At 54.8% G+C, this 13,117-nt stretch overlaps 1 long non-coding RNA gene across 1 annotated transcript; it reads left to right on the forward strand.

The window, feature by feature from the left end:
• The first annotated feature begins 2,028 nt into the window (after positions 1-2,028).
• On the forward strand, positions 2,029-11,027 carry LOC123942603. The gene is made up of 3 exons (XR_006818438.1): positions 2,029-2,184; positions 3,048-3,140; positions 10,775-11,027. It is a non-coding gene; the product is annotated as an uncharacterized LOC123942603 (long non-coding RNA).
• Positions 11,028-13,117: the final 2,090 nt, after the last annotated feature.

The following is a 13,117-nucleotide window of genomic DNA, read 5'->3' on the forward strand; positions in this document are numbered from 1 at the left end:
GCTCGATCCCAGGACCCTGAGATGATGACCTGAGCCGGAGGCAGAGGCTTAACCCACTGAGCCACCCAGGTGCCAGGTGAACTTTTCCAATTTTTAATATGCTAATGTATATTAATAGAATCAGAGGGAGAAATGTACTATGTAGTATTTCCCAATCTTGCTTGACCAAAGATGTGTCCTTGTTCTTTTTCTTTTGCCCCCGTGTAACACTGATCCATGTTTCAGGGTAAAGCGGGAACCCAGTCTGGGAAATCACATCCCAGCCCCATGGGAGGAGGCCGCCCGGCATGAGCAGACCCGCATCTCACACCGGTTTGGGGCGTTGCCTGGCCCGATGACAGGCAGAGCTCGAGTCTCCCATTCGGTGCATTCTCTGCAGGCCACCACATGTTGGTGAGGGGATCACCGAGCACCGGGGAAGAGGAGTTCCACACGAAGGATCTGAAATTTCATTTTAGAAATATCTGGTGAGGGTCTGCTGGACCTCCACTCCGTGCTCCAGGGCAGATGGAGAAGCCGGACCTTCACTTGTTCCTTCCCACAGGCACATACCCAGCCATCCAGCCAGCCTCCAGCCTCCCAGCCAGCCATCGAGCCAGCCTCCCAGCCAGCCTCCCAGCCTCCCCTTGCGGGTTTGCCAGGCACCATTCTCCCGGGCACAATTCTTCCCCATTTCACACGCACATTCCCCAGCTGGGTCCCCGGGCCCCGCCCTTTCAGCCAGTTCCACCCAGCACTCGGGGCTAGAATCGCAAACAGCTGTCTACCAAAAATATCCCCAGAAATTTCCCTCGACTGGAAGATTTCTGGAAGGTGGCACCGAGCGGGGCCCTTAGGCGGGCAGGTGGGCGGGGAAGTTGACCGTGAGTCACCCGCGGGGAGCTCTGCCCTAGGATTTCAGGCCCTGGGGGTGGGCCGTGCTGAGGTGGATGGTTGGCTGAGTTATGGGATTGATCCGGGTTAATGGTGGCGCTGGGAGGCAACTCCACGGTTCTTGGCAATTGGGATGTGCCTCGACCCACGCCATGAAATGCCTCTCCCACCGCGGCGCCCTCCCCGCCCAGCTGCCCTGGGCAGTCAACGCCAAGACACACATGCCCCGTCCCCGCGCCGCTGCGGCCTCCTCCCCAGCCCGGTGCCTCCGTCCCCTCCATGGTCTTTGCAAACAGAGCCCCAGGACCAGAAGGGCTCTTCGGCCGGGGCTGCTTCCCTGTCAGGTACTTATCAGCCTATTTATAGCTCCGGTTAAGGATCCAGGTTCGGGAGGATTCCATTAAAAGGCCACATTAACGAGTCCTCGGAGAAAATCTCTCACAAAGCTTTTGAGCTCATAACCACTTGGCCGTGTTATGAGCTTCGAGTGTGTTAACATTCATAAAATAAAATCGTTCCAAGGGCTGGCACTCTGGCATTCCCAGGCCTTTGACTACCAGAAACTTCTCCCCAGGTGCTGACCCCTGGACCGCGCGAGGCCCGCTGTCGCCTGGGGCCCCTTCCAAGCCGTTGGTTCCAGGTGCTCTCTGTGCTCCTGGGGTCCGCGTCCCTGACAACAACGTGGAAGGCAGTAAAGGAGCGGGCTCGCCTGCAGAATCAGGAGCAGCTCCGGCTCGGTGCAAACCGGCAGAGAGGCTCTGCAAGGGGCTGCTGCAGGAGTGGGAGGCAGGAGAGGGGGGAGCCCTAAGAGGAGGGAGGGGAGACAGGAGGGGGGAGGGAGGAAAGAGGGGAGGGAGGGGGAGGGAGAAGGGAGGGGAGGCAGGACGGAGGGGGAGCCCTGGGAGGGGGAGAGGGAGCTCTGGGAGGGGGAGGGGAAGCGTGGGGCCCAGAGGAGAGGTTCTTTGAGCTGAAGGTCCAGTCGGAAGAAACAGATTTTGAGACAGTTTCCTGTTGTTTAACCTTATCTGGAAAGTAAGCATTTCAGGGTCTTTCTGAAGGTGAAGGGCACAATTTGCTAGTACTTGGTTCTTCCGTGTCCCGGGAAGAAAAAAGACTCAGGAGTGGAAAGCTCCGCTAGGGTTTTGCTCTCTCTTCTGCCCTTTCACCTCAAGCTCTCACTGTCCAGCCACTGTCCATGTCTCACTGACATCAGCCCTTATTTTTAGGGATGTTTTGATGTGACATGTTTAACACACGGCTGCGACCCAGGCATTCGGACCGGATGGCCAAAGGCACTTGAGCTGATTCACGGTTCGTTGTCCTTCACCTTGGGGCCTGGACAATGGGAACCTGGGCTGGATTCCGGACTCCTGAGGGTGTGGAGGAATGACAGGAGGTGGGGGGCACTCAGGGGTCCGCCTCCCAGCCTGCAGGACCAGGCCGGTCTGCTCGTCCGGCGAAGACTTCGTGACCCGCCAAGACCCCTGCGCACCAGCCCTACAGTGGAGGTGGCCAGTGTGCTGCTGGCCACGTGCACACTGCAGGACAAGTCCCAGGGGACGTACAGAAAGCACCAGGAGGCTGCTTGAACTTGATTCTCCAGGAGTGAGCCTCTCTGTACTTTTGAGGCAGAGGTGGCCCTGGCTTGATGCTGAGTGCAGTGATCCTACACACGCATTAGCAACGGACACCTAGCATAGGGACCCTGGCTGCATGGGACCCCCGTTAACGGTCAAGGATAGGGAAGAGATGGTTTCTTTTTAGAAAGAACCCCCAGTGAAGCAGTGAAACCACACACACACGCATACACACACACCCCCCCCTGCAAAACACATCTGAGCTGGGGCAACCATGGGGAGGTGTGCCACTAAGAACGCATTATCTTCCTTTAAGGAGCAACCAGCTCCCCCATAGCTGGACTCAGCTTTCCAGCCCAGGCCACGCTCTTCCTGAGCTGCCCCATCAGTGACTGAACTTGGGGTGGGGACTTAACGTTTTGAGGGCATGGGCATTCCACCTGTCCCAGTCCTCTAATAGGGAGTCATTGTTCTGGAGCTGGCGGAGACTCTGCCAGATTTGCCCCACAGACCGAGGCTCCCCTTGCTCAACCCTGGTTCCTCCCCTTTCACCTTTTAAATCTCTTGCCCTTTCTCTGTGTCTGTGCCGCTTCCCAGAGGGCCTGCCTGCTGCAGGAGCACAAACAGGAAGGCGTTTGGAAATCGCAGTGGACCAAAGTCCTTCCCCAGCCCCGACTGCACTGCAGGCCGGTAAGCTCTCCGACTTCTTCACCGGGCTCCGGGGCTCCAGGCAGAGCCTGGAGGCAGGAGTCGGGCTGTGGGACTAAGAGCTGGGGGAAGGCAGGAGAGGAGGCCCCGCAGAGGTGCGGCTGATGTCCTTGAGGAGGACATCAGGCAAGGGTGAGCAAGCCCCAGAAAAACTGCTAATGTGAGCTAAAAAGTCAGCCGACAGGAGCGCCTTCCTTCCCATTTTCACACAAATCCTGCTCGAGTGGGGGTCCAAGCATGCAGGGGGGTCCTGTTTCTCAATCTGACTTTGGGGAAGTAAGTCTACATTTGCAGCTGCTGGAGTTGCTTGGAGCTCTGCCCTGGGGGAGGAGCCCAGAGGGGAGAGTGTGCCTCCTGGAGGTGGGTCACTGGGGGCCGGGCTGCTGGCAGGCCCAGGACACTGCTCAGAGTTTAATGCCAGGGTGCAGATTTATTTTCGGTCACTGACAGTTCCCTCTAGGTCTGAGAAATGGTGGGCGAGTACTCCAGGAAAGTGGAGGATTGCTTCGATGCGGCAAACCAGCGCATCTCAGCCCATACCCGACAGCCTCGTGTCCAGGTGTGACTCCCGCTGTTCGGCTGGTAGCATGATGAGTCATTATGAATGAAAGAAGTTTAAAGATAAGGCAGAGGAGTAGGTCCCAGAAGGACATGTGATGGATCTTTCCAGAAAGTAAATTTTTAAAAAGATGTTTATTTATTTACTTGAGAGAGAAAGAGAGAGCATAGTGGGGGAGGGTCAGAGGGAGAAGCAGGCTCCGCGCTGAGCAGGGAGCCCGACATGGGGCTCGATCCCAGGGCGCTGGGATCATGACCTGAGCCGAGGCAGACGCTGAGCTGACTGAGCCAGCCAGGTGTCCTGAAAGTAAATTTCGAAGGAGGCACAAAAACCTGTTGCTAAATAACAACTTTATTGCTTGAATTTGAACTTTGATGCAGCACATTTTTAAAAGACCAGGATGACATGAACACACTTTTAGAAGAGATGACTGATTCAAAAATGCCCCAGATCCTGCATACTGGATACTCACCCCGTAGCGCATCTGTGAGCGGTCCCAGCTTCCCTCTAACCACCAGCGCTTTGATCCACGAGCTGGAATTCACAGCCCTCGTTAGAGCCCTGAGCGGGACGAGGGTAAAGAGTAAAGATGTATGGGTCTGGCCCGGCCCTGGCCACAGCGTCACCATTGCTAGGTAGGCACAGGGGAGTGGTCCCCGCTCCCCAAAGGAGTGAAGGAGTGTGGCCTCCGCTCTCCCTGCCAGGCTCTTCAGTCTCCTTTTCCCTGGCCCCATAACACAGACACCATGGAGGGGGCCAGTCTGTCATCACACGGGCCATGGTGTCCCAGTGCCGTTCGGGTCACAACTCCGGAGATGTCTGTCCTTCCAGGTCCAGACAAAGGATCGCAGACAGATTTCATCTCACTGTCGGGTCTGTCCAGCGGCTGATCTGCCTGGGCCACTGTGTGGGGGACTTTAAGGCCACCCTCTGGCTTACAGGAGTCAGCGACCTGGAACGGATTGTTGGGTCCGCCGCAGGTGCTAGAAAGCAGCCTGACCGCAGGTGTGTCACTTACCGGTCATCCTGGGCTGGGATCGTTGGCTTCCTGTCTTCACGGTGTCTGCCAGCGTGTCTCCTCCATTGAAGTGGGAACGTATGGTTCTCCGTCTGCACCCGCCCGTTTCTTGCCGGAACCCGTCTGCACCCGCCCGTTTCTTGCCGGTACCCGTCTGCACCCGCCCGTTTCTTGCCGGTACCCGTCTGCACCCGCCCGTTTCTTGCCGGTACCCGTCTGCACCCGCCCGTTTCTTGCCGGTAACCCTTTGGGTCTTCGAGCACCTGAGCATTTCAGGTCCACAGACCTGCTCCCCCTGACAGTTCCCTCCGCCCTGAAGTAGTGAGCCCCCAGCAGCTGTGCTGGGAACGCAGGGACAGGCGGACTCACTCAGACCCCGGGACGCCAAGCTTCTGGCTCGAGCCTCGGTGTCAGCAAACCCAGCAGATGCCTCCAGAAAGGATCTCAAGGCCTCAATCGCCTGCCTTCCTCAGTCCTTCATGGATGTGTCCAACCCCATCATCAGGCTGTCTTCTGTGAGTGTAAGCTTTTAATCCCACCCCGTCATGAGCCCATCTTCCCTCCTACCTCCTGCCGACGTTAATTTGGAATAGGGCTGCGGAGCAGATTGGGAAAGGAAGGGATTCCAGGGAGGCTGAGGATGGAAATGCAGACTGGGATGGTGGAGAAGGAGGCGGAAGACAGACTTTGCCTATGTTAAAGGTTCAGCTGTGTCCTACCCACCAGGGCCTGTGAACGTGACCTCATTTGGGGGTAGGGATTTTGCAGTTGTGATCAAGTTCAGCTGAAGTCATCAGGGTGGGCCCTACTGCGGTTTGATGGGACCCTTCCAGGCAGAGGAGGGAGAAGAAGGCTCCGTGGAGAGGGGACCAGGTGGGGGAGGCTGAGCCCTCGGAGATGCTGCCACCGGCCCAGGGCCACCCACAGCCTCCAGGACTGGAAGAGGCCGAGAAGGAGCCTCCCCTAGAGGCTTTGGAGGGAGCCTGGCCGTATCTGTCAACATCTGTCAACACCCTGGTTTCAGACTTGTAACCTCTGGAGGGTGAGAGGATGGAGCTGTGTGCAGCCCCCAGTCTGGGGCTCTCCGTGATGGTGGCCCTGGAAGGCCAATGGGCCTGGCTCTCTCATTGCTAAAAACAGAGCTGTCATTACGATAAATACCATGGGTTGCTGTGATCGTATGTTGGAGGTACGGGTATCTTAGCTGCAGAATAAACTGTGGGACAAAAAAGATTGCCCCCGGGGCTAGCGGGGCCACGGGTCCCACAGGGGGGCCGGTAGCAGACGGGGCTGGGCTGCCCGGGACGCATCAGGTGCGCACCACCGGGAAGTAAATGGGCTCTCGGTAGAGACGACCACCGTGGACAGCCGGGACCGGCAAGCAGCAATGGGAGGAGGAGGAGGAGAGTGCACTGGGCCTGCAGACCCGCAGATGCCAGCGTTCTGGAAGAGGAGGGAGGTCCGAGATAAAAGGCGGCTCCAGCTCATGTTCCCAGAAGGCAAGGCGGGAAGAGAAAGCTGGACCGCCGGGCCGGCCACGCTCCCCAGGACTGCAAGGACAGCTTCGTGGGACGAGGAGCACCTGCGGGAGACCCCGGAGTCCCTCGTCGCCTCCGGGAGCAGCGAGGAGAGACGGATGGAATCACCCGTCAGGAGTGTGGTGTCTGGCTTCGGGAGAACTGCAGAAACCGTTTCTTTGCTAAGAGTCACCACCTTTATGAGAATTGCCCAGAAGGGCAGTAGCAGCGGCAGCGCTTCCGGAGATCAAAGGGTCTGTGTCCCCCAGTGACGGTAGGAGCGGTTTAGGAATCCCTCGTCACCTCGGAGACATGGCAGCCGGGGCCCTGGTTCTCACACCCTGGGGCTGGTGAGCGCTGCCAGCGAGAGCCTGGCTGGCGGCTGGCACGGGCAGGACACCAGGAGGGGACATGGGGCAGAGAGTGGAGCCCGGGCCGGGCTGGGGATAGATGGGCGGGTCCCAGGGTCTCGGGGTTTGTGTCCGAATCTGAGGAAGGGTAAGCAGCCGACAAAGCGCAGGAGCCACGGACGGGGTGTCCGGACCTGTTCTCAGATGCAGCGATGGGAGGGTCTGCCCCGGGGAGCATTGACTCACCCCCGATCTTACAAGCATGGCAGTCGAAGCCTGGCCCCCGGCAGTGGCAAGCCAGCACGGTGACTGGGGACAGTCAGCTCAGCTCTTCAGGGCTGCTTCGCTTCTGCTCTCCTCCCAAAGCACAACTCATTACGGCCTCATTTTTCTTCTCTTACTTGGAAAAGGTTATTACTTGTGCTAATTCTAAAATGGGTAGATTTGAGTTATGGAAAGAAATCCTTCTAAATTAAAATTCTCTATGACAAAGATCTCTGCGTCTCGGTGACCATCTACTTCAAGTGATGCCTCGGATGTCAAAATGCCTCTAGAAAGTCAGTTTGGGAACCGTTCACTGGGGCTTATTAAATAGCCATATCAAGCAAAGTCAACAAACCTGTGCGTAGTGGCAATTACGGTTATAGAGAAATAAAAAATTTATAACAATATGGACATACATGAGTGTATGGAATTAAAAACCACAATGTTATAAAAACCAAGTAACCAGAATACACCAAGACAGAAAGAGGCTGTAGAAACACTGGGACCATGGCAGGGCAGTAAGGGACCATCTAGAGTCATGGCTGACATTTTCTAGCTCCGTGTTGTTGACCAAAATGTCCGAGTGGTGGATCCTCTCTTTTCTCATCTATAAAATGGGGATGGTCCTTCCTCATGTGGTTATAATGAGGTCACTCAGCACCAAGCTTGGCTCATATGAACAATAATAAATGGTGAATAATAATAATGTGGCTACAGTAAGGATATTTGTAATAAATGACAGAGGTGTGAAAAATACATAAAAGACTCTTACAAACGACCAAGCATATAAGACTCTAAAAAATGGCCAAAAGAGTCCACAGTTCACAGAAGTTGAAACGAAAGTTAACAAATGAATTCAGTGACTATTCTCTACTACTGAACTCACTAGTAGTGAAGCACAAAGTAATGCAAATATGTAACGTCATTGTAACAACAGACACGCTGTTGTTATAGGAAGGAACGGGTAAGTTGGAATATCCAGGAATTCCTGATGGAAGTACCAATTGGTCTGATTATTTTAGAAAGGAATTTGGAAGAGTTACCATGAAGAGCCATAACATTCTACACACTGACCCCATAATTCTGTTCCAGAGACTGAAATAATACAAATTAAGAGAAAGCTATATTTACAATGAGGCATAAATGTAGAATTAAAAGAGTTTTAAAAATCCAATAATATAGTAACAGTTACTTTGTCGCAGAACACTTTAACTCTATAACATATTACACGGTGATTAAAAATGACAGAGTGTTTACAAAATACAGTGTCTACAAAACAATGTCAGGTAGGATACGAAATATTGAAGTATTGCAAATATTTTAAAAGTAACATATAAATATATATGATACACATGAAAGGAAGCTATAAAGAAATGCAATTCATTTTATGTTGATAAACAGATTCGGATATAGTTATGTTGTTTTATTAATCAATATATTTATATAATCTTAATTTCTCCATAGTACCTGTTATAAATCCATAGTTCTTCATGATTCACTTTGTATTGACCAGGTATTGGGTATAAAGATCCTGATTCAGGAATTCAGGTTGGACACACGGGAGCTATGTTTTCTTTGGGGGCATTTCCTGACTCAATTTAGCAATATCGTCTGAGCATGTGGATGTGTCTTTCTAAGGAAAGCTTTGTTCTTCAAAATTTGCTTTTAGATCTGTAAAGAACTTCTCAAAGTCAACACCCAAAAAACAAATAATCAAGTCAAAAAATGGGCAGAAGACATGAAGAGACACTTCTCCAAAGAAGATATACAAATGGCTAAGAGACACATGAAAAAATGTCCATCATCACTAGCCATCAGGGAGATTCAAATCAAAACCACCTTGAGATATCACCTTACCACCAGTTAGAATGGCCAAAATTGACAAGTCAAGAAACAACAAGTGTTGGAGAGGATGTGGAGAAAGGGGAACCCTCTTACACTGTTGGTGGGAATGCAAGTTGGTAAAGTCACTTTGGAAAACAGTGTGGAGGTTCCTCAAGAAGTTAAAAATAGAGCTACCCTATGACCCGGCAATTGCACTACTGGGTATTTACCCCAAAGATACAGATGTAGTGAAAAGAAGGGCCATCTGTACCCCAATGTTTTGTACCCCAATGTTTATAGCAGCAATGGCCACAGTCGCCAAACTGTGGAAAGAGTGGAGATGCCCTTCAACAGATGAATGGATAAAGAAGATGTGGTTCATATACACAGTGGAGTATTACTCAGCCATCAGAAAGGATGAATACCAACCATTTGCATTGACATGGACGGGACTGGAGGAGATTAGGCTAAGTGAAATAAATCAAGCAGAGAAAGACAATTATCTTTTGGTTTCACTTACATGTAGAACATAAGGAATAGCACCGAGAACATTAGGAGAAGGAAGGGGGAAATGAAGGGGGCAAAATCAAAGGGGGGAGATGAACCATGAGAGGCTATGGATCTGGGAAACAAACTGAGGGTTTTAGAGAGGAGGGGAGTGAGGGGATGGCTGTTAAGGAGGGCACAGATTGCATGGAGCACGGGTATTATTAGTAAACAATGAATCATGGAACACTACATTAAAAACTAATGATGTCCTGTATGGTGACTAACATAACATAATAAAATAAAAAGATTTGTTTTCAGTTCCCTGATAACCCTCTTCCACGATTCTATAAAAACACCAACCTTTTAATCTGCTAGATTATGCTATATTATACCTTGAAACACTTTGAAAAGTCACTGGATTTTTCAATCAGAGAAGAAAAAGTTAATTAGGAAAGTACTAAATAACTAAAAGAATATTATATGTGATGAAACTAGCCCAATAGAAATGTTCCATCATTCACCTGTTTTGTGGTTTTTGAGAAACCCGCTACGTTTTCTAAATGACAGAAACACTTTCTCAAAGCGACACATCAGACCCTACACACGCATGGCCGGAGAAGCTATTTTTGTCTCCCGGTTCTGGTTACACAGCCCCAGCCTGGAAGCTTTGTTCTCAGAATTCACGCTGTCATCAAAAGGACTCCGTACAAACACAGCCGTGGGCCGGCCAGCGGCTTAGCTGTAGCTACAGCTGCAAACTCCTCTGTCACGGGAAAGACTCAGGGCTTTTTCGGGGTCTGGAATGTCTGCGGGCCACGCCCCCCACCCGCCTTTCCTTCCCCTGGAATCTGGTCCATGCTAACGTGCCGCCTCGGTTTCCCCATGTCGTCCCAGCACGACTTTCCTCCAAGTGAACCGCTGAGCCGCTGTGGGGGCCCCTCTTGCCGTTCCACCGACGGGGGTGACCTTTCCATGGCCGATGGTCTCTCTGTAGCCCCCGACGGGCACCTGCGCGTCCCCCGCTAGCCGAGAGCGTGCGTCTCCGGGGGAAGTGTGTGTCCAGTTCATAGTGCTGACCTAGTGTCTGGCCCCCGGGCCGCCGGGGTCTTCCTGTGTGGTCTCTGTAGAGACGTCAGGGGGTCTGTGAAGTTCCCCAAACCCCGGGCCGGGTGTGGATGCCCGCACAGCCCACCCTGCTCAGGCCTCCAAACGGGGTCCTGGATGCCTTTGTCCCAGGAAGCCCCCAGGGGCTTGAGCCCATCCCGAGGACGCCCTCTGCCTGCCCGTGCTCGGGTTAGGATTAGGCGAGGAGCCTTCCAGACCCCGGGGACCTGAAGGGCGGTTGGCCCTTTCCCGGGGGAACCTCTGGGAAAGCCGGTTCTAGGGGCCTGGAGACCCGAGAGGGAGAAGCTCCCCCGGGACGCGTCCAGGCCCTGGTGCAGAGGCTGCTCTGCGACCCAGTGGGAAGTCGGGAGCTCCTGGGACTCGAGGTGCGCCTCCACGAGCTCCGGTTGTCGACTCTGCGCTTCTTACGCGACACAATAAATGTCCTGTTTCTTCAGGCACTTTTAACTGACTTTTCTCTGTGTTCGTAGCTGACGCAGTTCACACGAATGCAGAGCTTCCGTCGGTGGCCAGCTGCCGACCATGGCTGAGGCGCTCTGCGGGAGGTGCTCAGTCACTGCTGACCGGTTGATGGGTACGTGGAAGCCCGGAGAAGGCCTGGAACGCCTCCGAGTGACCCAGGCGCACAGGAAGGTGCCGGCTTCGCGGAGGAGGTGGTTAGCTGGACCGTGTGGTTCCCGCGCTCCAGCCCACCGCCCAGTGCTGCCAGGCCGCGGGGAGGCCTCAAGGTTAGAGCAAGCGGACGGCTCGGGGCGCCTCACCGAGAGCGATGCGCTGGCGATGAGCCGTAGGCTGCCGGCTCGGGGGTCATGTCACCCGTGGGGCGATGCCAAGTGCCCTCCTCAGGAAGAGCGAGCAGGTTTCAAGTCTTACAGGCCAACTCTGACTGATCCGGTTTGTGGTGTTGAGAAGATCCTGAAGAACTGTCTAAATTCAGCTTTGATTAGTATTAAGGCTCCCAAGGACCCAGATGAGATGTTCGTCCTTCCCAGGACTGGTTCTTGGCTTCTAGAGCAGGAAAGTCAGGGAGCCCCTCCAGAGCAGAGACCACCAAAAGGCTCCCCGCATCTTGTAAAAGGCGGGGTCCCTTAGATCCACTTCTCTGCGCAGAGACGATCTGAGACGGGGCGGGGGGGGAGGGCACCTCCTCCGGGAAGCCGAGGAAGGTTCCCAGAGGTGGTTCTTTGGAAGCCACTTCCATGGAAACCGAGACAGCGGTGTCGGGTTCCCCTGTCCCCCGTGGTAAGTCGGCTTCCATCCACCCCTCGAGGGCCTCCTCCTCGTAGAGCACAGGCCAGCTCCGTTGTGCCCCCGTTTCAGAGCCCGCCCCCCGCCCTGGGCGCTGGCAGGGGAGCATGGGACAGCGGTCAAGCCTGTCCCCGCGGAAGGGCATCAGGCACGGGGTCAGGGGAGAGACCCAGGGCTCCGCAGACTTGGCAGGAGCCTCTGCCTGGCTACGAAGGCGAGCAGAGGGCCTGCGGGGAGGCAGCCCGGGCAAGGGCCCCCCGCAGGATTTGGGGCCTGCTTGGGGCCAGGGAACCAGAGCCCCATTCACTGGGCTCAGCAGATGAGTTCTACGTGGAGGGCGTGACATGGAGGAAGAGGGCAGGACGGAGACGTGATGGTAGGAAGATTTATCTGGCAGCAGTAGGCCAGCAGGCAGTGGAGGGGAGTCCAGAGGCAGCGAGGACCACCTGGGGGGTGTGGGGTTTGGGCGGGAGGACTGCGTTAGTGCAGAAGGTGCCAAGAGCAGGTGCAGAGGCGAGAACTTGCCCCTTCCTCTGTCTTCCCCTCGCCCCTTCCCTGGGTTCATCCCTCCAGGTGCCTCCCCCCTCCGTCCTTATCTGCCTTTCACTCCCCTCTCTGCTCCTTCCTCCTTCCCTTCTCCTCCCCCTTCCTGGTGCCCAGGTAGGTCCCCGTGTTGGGGACAGGCCCTTTGGTCTGAGAGGTGGTTGGGCCTCCCCTACCTGGACACTTGAAAGTTGGATCGCTCCCTCCCTGGCCCTGGATCTTGGAGCAGAGGGGCCTGGTGGGGGTGGGGGTGCCCCTGAAGGCCTGCTTGGAGTGAAGCAGATGGTGCTCTGGGCTCCGTGGAGGTGACCGAAGGACATGACCTTCCCCCTCCTCCCCCCCCCCACCCCCGCCCCGGCCTTTCTTTTGGGAAAGGAAGTCTTTGGAAGTTTGTAGCAACTGAATAAATCTCGTCGCTTTGATAAGCAGGGGCCCGTTTCACTCCCCGTGTGGAGAAAGCTCTACGCTTCCTCCGATTGTCTCAGTTTATTGCATTTCAGTGTGTGCGACATGATAGCCTTCTTCCCGGGCAGTGTGGAGAGGAAGTGCCGGCCCGGCTGGGCCCACACCGGGCCATGCAGGAGGAGCGGCGGCGCGGGCCGGGATATTCTTGGAAGTTATTTTGATCTGCTGGCCCCCGTCAGCTCATGTTTCTGTGCCCAGCCTCAGGGCCACGTCATGGGAGGATGAGGCATTTCATTATAATAATAGACTCCGAGCTCACTGGAGGCGGTGGCTCTCCGAGGGCACTGGGACCGCGGTGGCTTGCTGGCTCGGACCATGGTGGCTGGTGGCTCGCTGGCTTGGGACCCTCCTCCCTCCTGGGCTCTGCTCTGCGGGTGCCATCCAAGGGAGAGCTCATGGCGGGGACACAGGGGAGAAGAGAAGGCGGGAGGAAGGAAACCTTCCTCGGCACCGCTCCCGGGAGCAGAAGTGACTCATGGGGAGCCTGACTCATGAGATCAATGGGCGGGAGAGCTGGGGAGGCAGCTTGCAGCTTGACATAAGGAAGAATGTTCTCG

The sequence above is a fragment of the Meles meles genome, chromosome 5 (assembly GCF_922984935.1).
Source record: "Meles meles chromosome 5, mMelMel3.1 paternal haplotype, whole genome shotgun sequence".
In the NCBI taxonomy this organism is placed as follows: Eukaryota; Metazoa; Chordata; class Mammalia; order Carnivora; family Mustelidae; genus Meles; species Meles meles.